At 37.4% G+C, this 17,902-nt stretch overlaps 1 protein-coding gene across 4 annotated transcripts in view; it reads left to right on the top strand.

Annotated features, from left to right (window-relative positions):
- The window catches only part of FNDC3A (fibronectin type III domain containing 3A), a 143,109-nt gene that overhangs the window by 44,122 nt on the left and 81,085 nt on the right, over positions 1-17,902 (top strand). The gene's annotated exons all lie outside the window — the stretch shown is intronic.

Genomic DNA, 17,902 nt, shown 5'->3' with positions numbered 1-17,902 from the left:
TTTTCCCTGGTTTCTTGATTAGTCTTACATTCCCCTTCTCAAAAATCTTCATTGAACCCAGTTCAAGTTCCTTATTAGTCTTTCTAAAAGATTATTTCATGTTTCTAGTGTTGCTTTCCCTTTCCCTTTAATATTGTTTCCCTTTATCTTGCTAAGTTGGCTTATTCATTGTCTTCTTGAACCTGTCTTGTACTTTCTATACTCTTCTTATCTAGAATCCGCCCTTATCTCCACCATCTCTAGCCTATCCAAATCCTACCAGTGCTTCAATACCAAGTTCAGATCTTTAAAAGAATTTTTTTTGTAAAGTCACTAGCCACCCTGCCACACACCACATTTATGACAAACTAAAACATCTCCAGATATTACCATATGTTCCAGGGGAGGCATACTGAAGAACCACCACTCTAAAGAGAAGAGCAGTAAAAAGATCACTGACTTTGGTATTAGAGAACCTGGGTTTAAATCCCAACTCTGCTAACTTACTAGCTATATAGAACTTTTGCATGTCATTTAATCTCTATCAGCACATTGCAGTTTAATTGATTTTATAAGGAAAGAAATTCACAAATTATAGTTATAAATTAACTTTTAAAATAGAAGTTACTTGGGGTGCCTGGGTGGCTCAAATGGTTAAGCGTCCAACTCCCGATTTTGGCTCAGGTCATGATCTTATGGCTTGTGAGTTCAAGTGCTGCATTCAGGCTCTGTGCTGGCAGTGCGGAGCCTGCTTGAAATTCTCTCTCTCTCTCCATCTCTCTGCTCCTCCCCTGCTTGTGCTCTGTCTCTCAAAATAAAATAAACATTAAAAATAAATAAATAAATAAATAAATAAATAAATAAATAAAAGTTATTTAAAATTCAAAGTCTGGTTATCTAACTGTGTTTAGCAGTTTTTGTATTTTAAGTCACACTATAATGGTAATGAGTATCCTCATTTGCAGGTGTGTTTGAAAAGATGTTGTATTAGTTAAAATGCTTCCATCATAAACAATATATATTGAAAACAAGTTGAAGAAATATACAAATAAACCTAAGACATAGCTCTATTAGAAACTTACATTCTAAGAGTTAGCCAGTATAAAAATAGAATTATTTTTATAAAATCCTAACTGGCAGGTAAAGACTGGCAGGACCCGAATAGCCTATTTAATTTATAATGTGCCTATAGTATTAATAGTCTTTTTTTTTTAATTTTTTTTTTTAACGTTTATTTATTATTGAGAGACAGAGCATGAACAGGGGAAGGGGAGAGAGAGAGTGGGAGACACAGAATTGGAAGCAGGCTCCAGGCTCTGAGCTATCAGCACAGAGCCCGACATAGGGCCCAAAACTTGCAAACCACAAGATCATGACCTGAGCCTAAGTCAGACACTCAACCAACTGAGCACCCAGGCATTCCAATAGTCTCTTAATAGTAGGAACTGACTACCATGTGAAGATACTTTTATGCAGAGATAAATTTCTTTGCTTCAGTAGAAAAGCGAGACTCCTCCCTGTATGACAGATTATAAGAGTGGACTCTTTGTTTTAAAATTACTGGGCAGAGTTTTTAAAAACACAGGATAGAAAAAGGGGAACCGTAAAGAAGGTAAAAAGCTTTCCCCTTTTCATGTTTTTGTTTTTCAAAATTAAAAGACAGGATGAATGTGGAAGGACTGATAGTGAACGAGGGCCTGGGGTGAAGTTTTTCTAAAGACCATCATGCTCTCGCTCCAAGCAAGAGAAGACAGGACAAGAAAAGACTAAGGACTACTGGGAGCTCATCTCCTTTTCTTCCCCTTTGCTATCACTAGTTTTTATTATGTAACAGACATCTTCCTGTATAGTTCTAGAGCTAGGTAAAAGGTAAGAGTAGAATTCAGTGTGGAGGCAACAGATAACAAAGAAGAAAGCCTTAAGGGAGAAAAATCATATGCCAGTGAAGCTCAGAGTAAGTTAGGATCCTTGGCTCTAAGGCCATCAGGTTAGGAAAACTTTTCTCTTCACAGTCACTAGACCAATAAAAGAAAACCTCTGTAATGAAACCTAAAAAACTGGGATTATTTCCAGTGTAAATTAATAAACATTTGGCTTAATCCCATTTGTGAGGGTGCCTGATCCCATTTATGAGGGCTCCACTCTCGTGATTTCATCACCTCCCAATGACCGTACTTCCTAATACCGTCACATTGGGGTTAGGATTTCAACATATGAATTTTGGGGGGAATATATTTAGTTTTCAGCAGCACTGCATTGATAGGAGTGGCAGAGATGAGCTGCAGTGCCCAAGTGGGGTGTCAGAGCCTAAACTGGGTGAAGAGTTCATCCATATGAGAACAGCCAAGTGCAGAGAGTTAGAGCCCAGAGTGAGGAGAGAATTCACACAGCAAAGTGTCGTGATACAGGGACTCAGAGTCTAAGCAGGCTGATGAGCGTATCATCAAGAAGGGGTGGCCTGGTGTGGGATGTAAGAATCTCAGCAGGATAAAGAAGTCATCAATACAGTGAAGCAGCCCAGCATAGAGAATCAGTGCCAGAATAAAGTGAGAGTACCTACAGGTGAAGGCAACCTGATGTAGGGAGTCAGAGCTGAGAATGAGGAGGTCATCTGTTTGGAAGGGTAGCCTGACATGTGTTGTCAGAGCCCCGGTAGAGTCAGACCATTCACACGATGGAGGTGGTCCTTAGTAGACAAAGCCCAAGTCACGTAAAAAAGACATCCACATAGAGGACGGTGTGGAGGGCCTCCACAGAGGGATGGCCTGGCATGGGGTGTCCCAGCCCCAGCAGGGTAATGAAAGTGTCCATACACTGGAGGTACTCATCAAGAAGAGTCAGAGCCCAAACAGTGTGAGGGCATTCGTGGGATAGGAGGTGACTTGGTTTGAGGTGTCAGAGCCCAAATGAGGTGAGGAAAATGTCTACATGGGAGGTAGAGGGTAGAATCCAGCAAGGAGAATCAGATCCTGGGTGTAGTGAGGAGGGTATCTCTTTGGCATGGCAGGAGATATCAAACCCCAGGAAGCACCCATCCACACATGGGGGACAGCCTAACATAGGAAATGAGAACCTGAGTGAGGTGAGGAGGGCATCCCCATAGAGGAATAACCTGGTGTATCAGAGCCCAAGCAGAGGAAAGAAGTAGTCCACATGATGGGCTGAGGGGTAGAATGGCCTAGTGTGGAGAATCAGAGCCCAAATGTGGTAAAAAGAGAATATACACAAAAGCGGAGTGGGTACTCCAGCACAGGTTGTTAGAGCTTGTGCGTGGTGACATGGAACCAAGGAGCGAAGGACACCTACATAGAGGGTTGTTAGAGGGTGGGGTGGGCTCAGTGTGGGGCGTTAGACCCTGAATAGGATAAGGCCATACATGCCGGGGGACAGTGGAGGGCGGGAGTGGTGGCAGAGATGGAAGATTGATGACACACACGGGGGGACTAATTAAAGAAACAGTTCTGTTAAGAATGATGAGAGACCTGGGTTTCTTACTATGTAAGAAAGAATTTTAGGTGTGGAAAGGGAAGAAACTAGAATGAATCCTGCTGGCAGTTGAATCAGAAAAATCAGACATTCCTGATTCTGGGTCTGGGGCAGAGAAAGTACAAGATGAGAATGGAACATATTGTTACCCCAGAGAGAGGGAAGATTGCAAAATGGATGGAGACATGTCAAAAGGATATAGTGACCGACTTGAAGGATATGGAGAAGCCTGGCAGGCACCATATTAATCAAGTGATGAAATTGTATGTCTTCAGTAATGGCAGGAATCAAAATTGTGTGCTACCTGATAATGATACATTAAGAGGAACATGATGTCTCTTCTGTGATATTTCTGCCACAAATGCATAATCTGAATCTAAACACAAGGAAATAATAGACAAACCCAAATCAAGAGACATTCTGTAAAATAACCCTTAATCTTCACAGGTGAAGACTGTGAAAGTCCAGGAAAGACTGAGGAACTGTTCAGACTGATAGACTGAAGGGACATGCCAACTAAATACAACATGTGAACCTGAACTAGATGCTTTTGCTAGAAAGCACATTATTAGGACAATTGGTGAATCTTGAATGGGATTTGAAAATTAGATGGTTTATTAGTTTCTTAGGGCTGCCATAACAAAGTAACACAAACTGGGTGACTTAAAACAACAGAAGTTTAATGTCCCATAGTTGTAGAGGCTAGAAGTGCAAGATCAAGATGTCAGCAGAATCGATTCTTTCTGAGGGAGAATTCATGCCTCTCTTCTACTTGCTGGTGACGGCCAGCAATCCTTGGGGCTTCTTGGCTTTAAAGGCATCATTTTAATCTGTTTCCATCTTCACATGGCATTCTCCCTGTGTCTCTGTGTCTTCACATGGCTGTCTTCTTATAAGGATACCATATTGGATTGGGGTTCCATTCTACTCCAACATGACCTCATCTTAACCAATTTTATTTGCAATGACCTCATTCCCAAATAAAATTGCATTCTGAGGTGCTGGTACAGAAGCATATCTTTTTTAGGAAACACAGTTCAATCTGTAACAGATAGTAATGAGGTATCAGTGTTAATTTTCTGGTTTTGATGGTTGTGTTATATCAGAGAATGTCCTTATACGAAATGCATATGAAAGTATTCCATAGGTGATGGGCCATCATGTCAGCATTTTCCTTTCAAATGGTCAGGGAAGAAAGTTCTTTGTACCAGCTAGACATGCAATTTTTTTGGCAAAACTTACTGTTTCAAATTTTTTGAGAATGATTAAGAAAATGATACTTTTTTTTTCCTTTTTTTTTTTTTTTTTTAGTGTTTATTTTGGTGGGGGGAGAGAGAGAGAGAGAGGTGCACATGCAAGTGGGAGAGGGGCAGAGAGAGAGGGAAAGAGAGAATCCCAAGCAGGCCTGAACCAAAGTCAAGAGTTGGACACTTAACTTGACTGAGCCATCCAGGCGGCCCAAGAAAATGATATTCTGTGTCTCAGATAATTTATGGGAGGACTAGAGAACCAGACTCAAGGCTAATCTTCAGGAACAATGCCCCAAAACTATACTACAAAACTGGTCTGATTAAGAAGTCCTCATCAGTGCCAAGAGTGCCCTTTCTTCACTAAGAACTCAATATTACTTGCTTGTAGTACAGATGCCACTTCTGCCACAGGAATCTTGTGCTACCAACCACTGCCTTCTAGGTTATCAGCACCCATAGGACCAGTGTGGTCTTTACCTTGCACCAAGTCAACTCCTTCAACCTACAAAGGGATTTCAGAGTCTGTGCACCAAAACAAATGACAGTATCCACTACTGGGTAGATTTATCCAGAAAGAAAGACTTATCCAGAAAGGAAGACTTAACATTATGAATAGAACTTGATTATTTTAAAGAAACTTTTTAAGCTTATTTATTTATTTTTTGAGAGAGAGAGAGTGTGTGTATGCAAGCAGGGGAGCACTGTCATGGTAGAGCCCAATGCAGGGCTCGATCTCAGGAACCTGTAAGACCATGACCTGAACCAAAACCAAGAGTCAGACGCTTAACTGACTGAGACACCCAGATGCCCCAAGTGTCTGACTCTTGGTTTGAGCTCAGGTCACAGTTAATGGGTTCAAGCTCCACACTACCAGAACAGAGCCTGCTTGGGATTCTCTCTCTCTCCCCACCACCCCCCCCCCCCCCACCATCTCTGCCCTTCCCCTGCTCGTGTGCGCTTTCTGTCTCTCAAGATAAATAAATGAACTTAAAAAAAAAAAAAAAAAAGACACTTAACTGAGTGAGCCACCCAGGTGCCTCTAGGACTTAGATGGGTTTTTTTGGTTTTTTGTTTTGTTTTGTTTTTTTAGAGAGAGGGTCCAAGTGAGCAAGGGACACAGAGAATCCCATGAGGGGGTGGAGGAGTGGGGAGAGTGGGGCTCACCTGAAGTGGGGCTCATGCTTACCTGGAGCGAGGTGCATGCTCACCTGAAGCAGGGCATCAGCTCCCCTGATGCAGGCAAGTTCAAAACAGTTGGCATATTACTCTGGTTAGATGGTATCCTTTTAACATATTTTGAAAGAAGTATTGACAAACTGAGATTGAACCCAGGAAGGCAGCCAGGAGAGCATACAGTCAAGAAATTATTCTTGTAAAAGACTATAAAAATACTTGAAGGATGTTTAACCTAGAAGAGAGCTGTGACTTGAAGACCTTGTTCTCAGCACTTTTAGAGGGAAAATTTTAGACTAACAGACGAGAGTTGCAGGGAAGCAAATTTTGACAGGGAAGAACTGTCCAAAAATTATGGTTCTATAAAAATGGAGTCATTGCTTTGTCACACCTGACTCCCATCATTGTATGTGCTCATGCATTGGGTTGGGTGGTATTATGAAAGTAATTCTTACATAGAAAAGAAGTTTGATTGGGTAAACTCTAGTATTTAACTAAAGATTCTTTGATTCCAAAATTACCTCTTAGTTAAACTGAGATCTCTTTAATTTTGGGAACGAGCACACTGACGGGGAGCCTGAAATTTAACAAGTATATCTGTGCCTGGGCATATTTCATAAAGTAGTTGAGCTAGTGAATGGTTATTGCTCAAAGCAGACCTGTGAACAGGATGCCAACTTGTAATGTATTAATAATCCTCATTCCTAATGAAATAAACACTTGAGGGAGAAACTTTCACTAACCTTCTGAAGCTTATAGGGGCAGGAACAATGATGCTGTCTTTATCTTGGTACATAAATCATTGAAGTGTTCAAGGATTATTAGCTTCCTTCTGTTTGGTTTCCTTAATGATAGAAATTGGCTCTTTTTCATGTCTGATTTTCTGTGCTGAAATAATGCCTTTAACTTAGTGGGCATGCTGTCAATATTTATTGAAATTAACTGCTAAAATATTTTTAAGTATATCAGTATACTTATTTGCCTTGCTAAGTACTATCAACCAAAAATATACTTTTATACTTAGGGGTATTTTAGTGTATCAGAGTCTTCAACATGAGCACCAGTTAAGATTATAAAGTAATGTGGACATGTTAACTTAAATATGTAAAAAGTGAACCAAAGATAATGCCAGGATGTTGATCATTTGACCATCCTGGATTTCTGCTTATTTTCTTACGATTTGATTCCTATGTGTAGAAAAAATGTCAAGGTGAATTCAAGTTTGTTGAGAAGTATTAACCTTTGCTTTCTCATATCTTAGCTTATGAGATATAAGGGAAGCCAATAACATAACAATCTAAGAATACGTTGATTCTGAGCCCCTTTACCACTAGAGTTAGTGTGACGTCAAGCTCCACCTCCCAAGTCCTGCTGTTTTCCTTTTTCTTCCAAGTGACTGTGTGCAACTTCTCAGCAGTTACTGATGTTTTCTCACCATTGTTGCTGCTGATGTTGCTTTCCATTCTACATGGGAAACCCCAGTAGGGGATTATTTGACTCTTGTTTCTTCTGCTGTCACCTCATTCAAGAAGTGACTAATACTGTTGCTCCTGCTGCAGTTATTATTGACACTTCCGTTCTCTTTTTTGTTCTCTTCACTGTTGCTGCTGTTCATCACTGCTTTTCTATTCTCACCTTGTCTTCTTATGTCCCTCATCCTGACTCTTCCTGCCATTAGAGGGGTTTTTGAAGTTAAGAGGTTTGTCCCAACTAGTAGGTACTACTTTGTTCTTCTCTGTGTGCTCTGGGATCATGGTGAGTATAACCAAATATCTGCCTTCCTTACAGTTAGTCTGCTCTTTCATATTTGTGATCTCCTTTGCAGATTATTTTTTAGCAAGTTCTCCTGAACTGAGCCAGATGACTTTTGGGGTCCTTAATAAATACAGTATTTTATTAAATACTGATAAGCCCTGTATTCCATTAATCCCAACTCTGTTACCTAAGAGTGAGTTCTCTGCCCTCCAAAAGTTGGAATTCCTGGACTTGTTCTTCTCTGTGTTCTTGTCAGAATCCCTTATGCCCATCAGATCTAATCAAAGCCCTTTTCTCTCAGAATGTCTTTGTCAGGGAAGGAAGAGGAAGATGGAGTTCTCATGCAAGTGGAACTCCTAGTTGATCTGCTGTGATATCCTGGAATTCCCAAGACATGTATACAAACTATACCTCAGCCCCCTTGACTCTTGTTAGATATGTCAGGGTTTGATATTAAAAGTACCTCTGAAATTTATTAGAAGTTAAAAGTCTATTGTTTTATATATCATTGTACAGTTACTATAACTAGCAGCATGAAATAACTGTACCTATAACTTTTCTTCCTAAATTCACAATAGAACTTCAAAGAAATAATAAGGTATGTGAACGAATTAATGGTTCATTGTTACAGGTACAGGTCTGAGAGTAAGTCCACCTGGGTTCTAGGACCAATGGGCACAATTCTAGGAAAACAGATTTAGCTCAGTATGAGAAAGATCTTTGTAATAAACAGAACTGCCCAAAAGGCCCAGGAGTGATCAGTTTCCATCCATCTTTGTAGGTGGTAATACATATGCTGGCTCTTCATGTGATGGGGCTATTAGAGAGGAGGTTTAATTTCTTTTGAGTGGATGGTTGGAGTTGATGCCCTTTAAGGTTCTTCATGAGTCTAAAATTTTATGATTCTGTAGCTTTGGGTAGATTACTTAAATTCTGGTCATTATTTTACACGTATGTGAAATAAGGGTGGGCAAGTGCAAATTTGATTAAGTTTCCACTGTTCAAGTTTTTAGGCATATGTAACTATGCCAGTATCTTATGCTGTATCTTAAATATATTTTAATAATAGGGAGATCAATATTCTATGAGTTTTTTTATAAGACCACTGATTTTCTTTGGCCTACTGACTTTCTATCACTACAAATCTGATTGAATTTAACCAAGTTCTTTAGGTTCTACAGAAACTATAAATAACTCAAGTAGAAACCATGTGTAGTAGATTCTTATTCCTATATAAGTAGGCATTATTTTACAATTTAGCAAACTAAACCATGGAAAAGTTAGGTCCTTTATATATTACTTACAAAATCCTAACCACCCTTAGAAAATAAAGCATTTTATTTTCAAAGGCAACTATTTTCATACTGGTAGAAAGTAACATTATTTTATTAAAGACTTTACCACTTACAATTCCTCTCCCAAGATAAAAACAGCAGTTCTAGTAGAGAGTCTTAAAATACTAGTTTTGAAACATTAATGAGTCTTGTTTGTAAAAATGAATCATAGCAGATCATCCATTCATAAATCCAGCCCATTTTAGGTTAAGTGAATGACTATGACTCATCCTAAGTACATTGTGTAATAGTCCCAGGTTGTCCCTAAAAGCTATTAAGTGCTACTTTTTGAGAGAAGCCATATTATATATGACTTAGTGAAGAGAAAATTGCAACATTGATGCCAAAAAGGAAAATATAGGCAAATTCAGTTGTCCTCAGTTCTTTATGTTCCTAATGAATAAAATATCACTGTTAAAGTTATTCTTCTGGAAATAGAAAATCTAAACCAGTTTAGTAAGTTCTTTTAAAATAAGTGACAAAAATCTTGATTAAAAAAATTCTAATGAATAATGGCAAAAGGAAATTAAGACCCAGAAATACAGATATGTGCAATAGCTTGTATTAACTTCTCAATAAGTATTTATAAGCCTGTTGCATTCTGATACTTTTTATATTGGTTAGTGACTAAAATGAGCCTTTTGGGATCTATGCCTTCTCTGAGCTGGCCTCACAAAATGATGTTTTATTAAATAGACAAATATGAATATAAAATGTTTATTTTGGGTAGAATTCTCTCTCCCCTTCAAGTGACCCTGTTTTCCCTTTTAGGAAAGAAGCCACTTATTAAAGGTAGATTACAAGGTGGGAAATGAAGAAGATAAGAACAGATTGACTTACAATGGAAAGTATGGAAAGATTAGACAATTTTAAAGGAAAGAATGAAAAATGAATATAGCTACTTTAATTAATTAGAGTCAGAAGTAGAAGAAGAGCTAAAAGATCTTTAAGCAGATTTTTAACTCTTAAGAACTACATATGTGAAACAGTGTCTGTTTAGTTTGATTTTTAAAGCTGCCTTTTGAATATATAATTCTAAATGCTTGTTAAAAAATGTATGTCTAAGTTAAAGAAAATGGTAACGTGCTTTCATGAGGGAGAGGTTGCTATGGTTTTTAAAAATTAATGACTATGTGGTCAGTTATTTTTGTTTAAAAGTAGTTATATTTAGGAAATAGAAAAATAGAAATAATACACTTTCTATAGAAGAAATTTTGCTATCTGTTCCTAATTTCTCAGATATTTGCTTCTCCCTAGATTATTATGATTGGATTTTTATTAGGATCAAATATCCATTGGTCTTTGATTAAAATTAGCATCATTATTTGTTTGCTTAGGTTAAGATTAGCCCAATAAACATACTGTCTTTACTGAACATTTTTAGCCTTTTATATATGAAACAACTGAGGAAATGTGCAGTTATAATGAAGTCTATTCCTGGCACTGTGTAGGCACTCAGTAAATATTTAATTGAATAAATGATCTCAGTAGATAATTATGTACAACATATAGGTTATCTCTTATTTTTTTGTACTACCTGTGTTTTCCCCTGAAATACTTGTTTAAAATCCCATTTCATCATGAAATAACTTGGAAACTGAGGCCAAAGGGATTGTTTTTGGGCTATATTGATTTTATTTAGCTTTGTATATCACAGCTTGACTCAGAATTCTCCTAGCATGGGGAAATAGTCAACAATAGGTAGTAACCACGGTGATTGTATAATACTAGTACTGCTAGAGAATTACTGCTACACTTTTGTGAAGGTCACTAGTAACCTCTCTATTACTAATATGAGTGGTCTTGGTTCTCATCATACTTAACCTCTCTAGCAGGATTTCATTCCCCCCTTGGAACATTATTCTCTTGACTTTTCCTTTTATAGTTTACATATTCTCCTGGTTTTTCTCCTATCTCCCTGGCAACCCCTCTTCAGTCTTTTTGTTTTGTTGTGTTTATTTTTGAGAGAGAGAGAGAGAGAGAGTGCGAGTGGGAGAGGAGCAGAGAGAGGAGGACAGAGGATCTGAAGTGGGCTCTGAGCTGACAGCAGTGAGTCTGATGTGGGGCTCGAATTCATGAGCCGCAAGATCACGAACTGAGCCAAAGTCAGATGCTCAGCCAGCTGAGCCACCCAGGTGCCCCCTCCTCAATCTTTTTTGATGTATATTAAGATAGGAGTTCAAAAATATGTAGCATATAAGTAAAATAAGCCAGTCACAAAAGGGCAAATACTTAAGATTCCTCTTAGTCAGATTCATAGAGGCTGAAAGTAGAATGGTGATTGCTAGGGGGGCAAGGGAGAGAGATGAGGAATTACTGTTTAATGGGTACAGAGTTTCAGTTTTAAAGATAACAAAGGTCTGGAGATGGATGATAGTAATTTTTTTGATGGTGATAATTATTGTACAACAGTCTTCTTAATGCCCTAAGTTGTACACTTGAAAATAGTTAAAATGGTTAATTTTATCCATATTTTAGCCACAAATTTCAAAAATAAATTTTAAAAACTTTCATTTTTACCAAAAGAAAAAAAAAAAAAAAAAGTATGTAAGATACCTGAACCCAGAATTTAAATGATGTGGTAGAGGGACGCCTGGGTGGCTCAGTCGATTAAGCGTCTGACTTCGGCTCAGGTCATGATCTCACGGTTTGTGGGTTCGAGTCCTGCATCAGGCTGTGTACTGACAGCTCAGAGCCTGGAGCCTGCTTCGGATTCTGTGTCTCCCTCTCTCTTCCCCACCTCTACTCTCACTTTGTCTCACTCTATCTCTTAAAAATAAATAAATGTAAAATAAAAAAATTTAAAAGATGTGATAGATAGAATTGTAAGATAGCCCTCAAGGTCATTGCCCCCTATTGTACACACCTGGGACCATGAATATGATGAATTTTACTTCCATAATTAGGTTATATTATACAGTGCAGCTGACTTAAGAGAGATGATCTGGGGTGAACCTCAACTAATCAGGTCAACCTTTAAAAAAGGGACTGGACTCTTCTAGAAGTAAGAGATTCAGGAAAGGACCATGTGGCAAAGAATGTGGCCTCTAGCTGAGAGTGGCTTCCAGAAAGCCAATGGCCAGCAATGAAATGAGGGTCTTGGTCCTACAACCGTAAGAATCTGAATTCTTCCACAACCCCCATATGAGAACACACCCTAACCAACACTTTGCTTTTCACCTTATGTATCTTGAACAGGGAACTTAGTCATACTGTGCCCAGACTTCTGAACTACAGAACTGTGAACTAATAAATGGATGTTTTTAAAACCACTAAGTTTGTGCTAATGTTACACAGCAATTGAAAACAAAGAGAAATAATACAAACTTTTTTCTCTTTCGAATTATAGTTCAAAGATAGGCAATTAGTGCTTGTGTGGAGTTGTCTGCCCCAAAGGTGACACAGGGACCCAAGTTACTTCTGTCTTGGTCTGCCATCCCTAGGATATTGTGCTCATCTGCATGAACCAAGCTGGCTCACCACCATGTCTGTGTCCCGGACTAAATGCAAAAGGGGAAGAGAAAAAGAGATTTAAGATACACCCTCTTCTTTAAAGACATACCCTGGAGATTATGCAGATCACTTCTCACATTCTAATTGACCATAGCTTAGTTGCAAACAATTTTGGAAAGTAATGAATAAATGCCACAGAGTACAGAATAATAATAAATCTTGAAAGATCCTCTAAAAGTAAGTACAGTGTTTACCTATGGGGTGGTAGTGCATGAAGTGGGGAACAAGGATAGAATGAAGATTTTCTCTCTATACTTTTTTACATTTTTCATTTTTGAATCTTGTAAATGTACTTCCTATTAAAAATAGCATTTTATTCCAGGGCACCTGGGTGGCTCAGTTGGTTAAGCACCTGACTTCAGCTCAAGTCATGATCTCGTGGTTCATGAGTTCAAGCCCCGTGTTGGGCTCTGTGCTGACAGCTCAGACCCTGGAGCCTGCTTCAGATTCTGTGACTCCCTCTCTCTCTGCCACTCCCCTGCTCACACTCTCTCTCACTCTCTGTCTCTCAAAAAATAAATGTTAAAAAAAATTAATAAAAAAATAAAAATAGCATTTTAAGTAAATAAAACAAGTGCTGTAAGAAACTTGCACCTCCCTTCTTTCTTCTCCCCCCCCCCTTTTTTTTCCCTTCTTTCTCTTTACCCAAAAAATATTTATTTACCTTTCCCCAGCAACTTTTCACTTGTCCCTTTGGAATTTTCTCTCTATTCTTATTCTTTGTCCACCAGCAGAATTGGATTTTTGAGCTTTTTAGTCAGTGATCTTGGCCCAAAGGAAGCCATGTCAGATATGTTTGTCAGGTAAATGTATATAGATATATACATAGGATTAAGTTACATTAGACATTTTTAAATGTTTGATACATTCAGATATATTCTACAGTAATTAATAATAAAAGGTCATTCCACTTTTCTTGTTATTGCATGTGCACAGTATTTTAACTACATTTTAGGCCATATCAGTTTTCACTGGTGACTGTTTATAGCAGAACCATACTGTCATTCATAAAGTTGAGAGAGTAGTCAGTACATTCTGGACTTGAAATACCCTTCTGGACAATTCACTTGGAAATAAGTTAAGAACTTATATCTATATGAAGCAATTACTTCTTCTTAAGTGATATAGAGATAATGTGATTCGATCAAATCTGCCTAACTAGATGTATAAATTGGGGAAATTTCCACAAATAGCCACGTTAGAGAGCTATACTTTTCTAACCAGATTTGATTAAAACTTGTCACAAAAATCCATTTAGCCATGTATTACACCTGAGTAGTTTTATGGCCTTTTAAAAACATTAGTCCCACATTGATTAGGACCCAAATCTATTTACAGAAAAGTCTGTGTCACTTTTGCTTATTTATTTTACAACTCCAGGGATTGGCCTTCTTAAAACACTACTTTTTTTTTTTTTTTTTTTTTTTTTTAATCACTGTGCTAAAAACCAAAAAAACCTTGCCTTCTCCCATTTTGTATAGTATGGAACCCTTAGCCTAATCTTCTAGGCACTCCATCCGTGGTTCCAATCTTTCTTTCCAGCTTTACTTCAGAAATCTTCCGGTCCAAATATTGCAAGATTTGTAGGTCCCCTAATCTCTACATATTTCTTGCCAATACCCCCTTCATACCTTTGTTCACGTTGCATCATCTTAGAAAAATCACACAGGAGTGTGCACACACATTTCTACCTGCTCATCTTTTGGGCAAGAAATCTTCATCAGTTGGTTTTAAGATATTTTCACTGAAGATGATGTTAGTAGATTTAATAACTCTAGACATAAAAGTGTATGCTTTAAACTTTAACCTAGCACAGAGCGTTCTTGTAAAATACCTTTCCTATCAACTGAAAAGCAGAAAGCCCTTTTCCGAGTCATTTTACTGAAAATGTTTACAAAATAAACACTTATAGTCAACCTTGGTAAACAGAATATACAGAAAATAATTCAGAATCATTATAAACATTAATATGTACTGTTATTATTTAGAAAATTGAGTTGATAAATTGCTTAGTCTAGATTGAAGTATAGCCTAGAGGGTTTTTTTTTAATTCATTCTTTCATTTAGCAAATTATGAACTTATTATGTACAGTCACCATTGCAAAACTGAAGACATAGTGATGTATAAAATAGACATTATCCCTGCCCATCATGAAGTTTATAGTTTCCTAGGGAAGACAAACAGTTAAGGAATTCATTAGAGTGAGAGAAGTGCTATGATGGAAAAGAACAGGAAGGGTGCTCACAGTAGGATCATCCAAACAAGTTTTGGGGTTAGGACACTCAAACGATGAGTTCTGTTCTCTACTTTTTACCTCTTCAAATAGAACATTAAAAATTCTTATTAATTAGTGGTTTTATTTAATTAGAACTTGAATCTTGAAGGACATTAAGGATATAAACAGAATTAGCTTTCTTTTGTAATTAGGAAAACTATGACTTTAATGAATATATATGCATCAAAAAAATTGGGGGCACATTTCCTTCCAGTGCCTGTCCCTGTATGGTAGGATTACCATAGGTAGGAGTTTCTTTCTTCTTTACGTTTTCTATATAATGTGATAATTTTGGTTATCAATTATAATATTGATTACAATATTAATTGCTTAAATAACAGATATGAAGTTTTAGCCCCTTTTAAATTATTTAGTCCAACTTTCATTTTTAAAAATGTATAGATTATTTTCTTTAAAGCTGAGGCCTTGTAAGGCTCATTAAGGAAAATGGTGAACCATATAATGTATTTTGGTACAAATAAATGGATGTTTTAACTACTAAAAACTAAAAAATGGGACATACTAAGCTTATTAAGTACATAATAGTCTGACGATTTTTGAAAATTAAGGGGGTGGAAGAAAAGAAATGTATAAATTTGATACCATAGTATAGAACTGATTTAAAGAATTCTGACACACAAGGGGACATATAAGAAACCCAGGGCAAAAAAAACCTTTAGATGTTGAGGATTTTGTCCAACGCCAAAAAAGTTATCTGTATAAGCCAGACTATATTTATGGAAGAAGATATACTTGTTTGGATCCTCTCTTTTTAGCTAAACCATTCTGTGAAGAGATGCTAAAGAAAGAAACCAGTATTACTGCAGACCTATTTTGTGTTCTACATACATTTGCCTAACCCTATGAAAGAATGTCTTAGAAAAATTACCTTCCTTATTAAATAAAAACCAGACTCTCTAAGTTCAGTAGAAAGATCTGGTGAGAAGGGCAACAATTACAAATACATAGATTTACCTTAGTTTAACCTTGTAGTAACTACAACCACAATTTTGGACTCAAAGAAGTGTTAATTAAACATTCTAACTCAGGTATAAACCTTTCTATTTTTTCCCCAAAGTATATAGCTATGATAAGGCAAGCCTAGGTTGTTCAGAGAACATTTATATAAAGTTATAGAGATTACCATGAATTTACATAAACTGATTCACATACCCTTATACCATCTGCAGAAATTGTCCCAGGAAACAGAAAAGATCTTTCCTGGTTCCTTTTGTTATGTGACAACATGTTGAATGTAATTTTTACTACTTACCTAGAAATAGAAAGAGGAAAATATCATTCTCTTCTTCCAACTTATCTAGGACTCATCTCACAATTCTCATTTCCTCTATCATAGCAACCAACATAGTTTCATTTCTTAGACCCTTTTTATGTCTATAGAAGTATGGCTTGTGTCTTGTGACTATGGTATTATATGGTATTATATTAAGGCACATGTCACCAGTAACCATAAGAGTCATACAATAACATAGTAATTGTGGTGGTAAACAGTTTTCTTGCAGTTGTGTATTAATTGCTCTAAAGCTCCAGTGGTTAAGTAACTCTTGGCCAGAGTCATAATTTAAACATAGAATTCTGATCCCAAAACCTATGCACTAACATTATTTGAAAATGTTGATTCATTTTTAGAGATTTTAATTAAATCCTGCTTTTATTTTCTGTGGATCAACAAAGTTCTCTGTCTTTAACATCCCCTTGTGCTTTATTTTATCATATAATCTTTCACCATTTTTGGAAAATCCTTTTATCATTACAATGAAAGATCTTCATTTCAATATTGTAACATTCTTTAAAATCTTAATATGTTGGAATTCCTTACCCTTTTGTACTCAGTCTCCCATACTCAGGCACTCGCCAGAACACAAAACAGAATAACTAAAGGCATGCTCTTTTCCTGGAAAGACAATTTGCCATAAATCTTTTGTGCTGTCCTAAAGGAAAGCTCAATTCTTGACAGCCATTTGAGAAACCTAGACCCTGGCTCACAGCCTACTACGGGAAACAGGCAAGTAATCCACAGTTAAAATGCAGTAGAATATATATTATGATGGAGTTAGGTATGCCCAAATATCTGTGGGAGGCCAGAAAAGGAATACCTAACACAGCTTGGAATAGCTGTTGAGTGCTTCCAGGAAAAGTTGATGCTCAAAGAAACAGATGTTTAGCCATAAGGGGAAAAAAAAGAGAAATATCTTAGAGGCGGAAGGAATCACCTGTGCAAAGGCATACTGCACGGACATCAGAGGAGACTGAAAAGGTGTGATTAATTAGATAGATTGGAGAACACTGTACATGGAGAGGTATCTGAAAAGGAGACTAAAAATGGAAACAGGCTATGTAACAAATCCCTTCATATGTAACTCCAAAAATTTTGGATTTTATCCTGAAGGGAACGGGGAGCCACTGAGGGTTTTAAACAGGAAAATAACCAAAAGAGTAGTAATAATGATGAAATATGGGGAGCTCAGTGTGGGGGGTAAGAAGAGACTAGGCTGATGTATAATTTTCAGTCAGTTGAGCAGAAAGATAAAGGAGGAGAGCACCTTTTACTATGCTAAATAATGTAGAAGGAAAAAAGGATTGGTTTGGGTAAAAAGATGGAAACGATGAGCATGGTAGGCTCAAAGTACCTTTTGGTTTTATAGATCTTGCTCATAAGAAAGGCTTGGAGTGTGTACTAGTCAGGATTATCCAGAGAAACAGATCCAATAGGATATACATAGATATGTATCAGAAGAGAGTTATTTTAGCAATTAGTTTACATGATTTTAAAGGCCAGGAAGTTTCATGATCTGCCTTCTGCAAGTTGGAGAACCAGAAAAGTTAGTGATAAAATTCAGTCCAAATCCAAAGGCCTAAGAATCAGTGGGCTGATGGTAGGCATGAGAACCAGGATTACTGATGTTCAGGGGCAGCAGAGAGAGTGAATTTGTTCTTCCTCCACTTTCTTGTTCTTTTCCGGCCTTCAGTAGATTGGATGCTGCCCACACACACTGGGAAGGGCCATCTGCTTTTCTCAGTTCACCAATTGATGCTAATCTCTCTTGGAAACACCCTCATAGACACACCCAGGATTAATGTTTTACCAGCTATCTGGGCATCTCTTAGTTCAGTC

The sequence above is a fragment of the Panthera tigris genome, chromosome A1 (genome assembly GCF_018350195.1).
Source record: "Panthera tigris isolate Pti1 chromosome A1, P.tigris_Pti1_mat1.1, whole genome shotgun sequence".
Taxonomy (NCBI): Eukaryota; Metazoa; Chordata; class Mammalia; order Carnivora; family Felidae; genus Panthera; species Panthera tigris.
This window is presented reverse-complemented; position numbering and strand designations above follow the sequence as displayed.